The sequence below is a fragment of the Chrysochloris asiatica genome, unplaced genomic scaffold (assembly GCF_000296735.1).
Source record: "Chrysochloris asiatica unplaced genomic scaffold, ChrAsi1.0 scaffold00139, whole genome shotgun sequence".
NCBI classification, from domain to species: domain Eukaryota; kingdom Metazoa; phylum Chordata; class Mammalia; order Afrosoricida; family Chrysochloridae; genus Chrysochloris; species Chrysochloris asiatica.
In genome coordinates, this window is record NW_006408657.1 from 9,006,372 (window position 1) to 9,007,484 (window position 1,113).

Sequence of the window (1,113 nt, forward strand, 5' to 3'; positions counted from 1 at the left end):
GGTGGGCTTGAACCACTGACCTCTTGGTGCGCAGTCTAGTTCTTATCATCCAAAGCCACTGCACTTCCTACTTAGTCATTCCCTAATCTGACGGAATCTTCTACCCTTGCAGTTCCTATCTGGCCTTCCCTTATGCTTGTTTCACTCTGGTTATGATGCATTTGAATTCTGATGTTTTCAAAGAATACTGAAAATTCCATGACTGCCAGAAGAACGAATAGATCTATCTTGGAAGAAGTATAGCCAGAATGCTTCTTAGAAACCAGAACAGTGAGATTTCATCTCTCATATTTTGGACATATTGTCAGGAAGGAACAATCAGATGGAGAAGGACATCATGCAGGGAAAGTGGAAAGTTAGCAGAAAAGAGGAGGACCCTCAACCAAAGGATGAGACAGTGTCAACAACAATGAGCTCAGACATGGTAACAATTGTGAGGATGATATAGAATGGGGAAGAATTTTGTTCTGTTGTACATAAGGTCACTTTGAGTTGGAACCAGTTTGACACTTAACAACACATGTATTTCCTGCTATGTTCTTGACTAGACTGACTGCACCTCCAAGTATTTACTTTTAGTCTGATATTTCTTTAGGCTGGCTTCATCTTCCTACTATGCATCTCCTGCAATTCCTCTCCTAGGTTAGATGCACCCCAATTGCACCCTAACTCATCCTCATTCTTACCAGGTCCACCCCGGGGCTGTATAATCTTTCCTGCCATGCACCTCATGTTGATCCTCCCTTAGGTTGGCTACTATCTTCAGTGTAAGGATAGGTCCTCCTCTATCCTGATTGCTACCTCCACCTGTGCACTTCCTGCAATGTGTACTTCTAGGATGTATTCTCTCCTTACTCTGGTACCCCCTGTCTAGTCCCCTATGAGGCTGGCTCACACTTCTCCATGAACTTCCTGTCATATCTTCCTTTAGGCTGGCTGCAAACTTAACACATGCATCTCCTGCCATGCTCTCCTGTAGACTGGCTTCACCCTCCATCCATGTACCTCCTTCCTAGATTTATTACTTTCCATCCACCCACTGCCACTGAGTTGATGCTGACTCATATTGACTGCACAAGACAGAGTAGAACTGCTCCTTAGGGATTCTGAGAT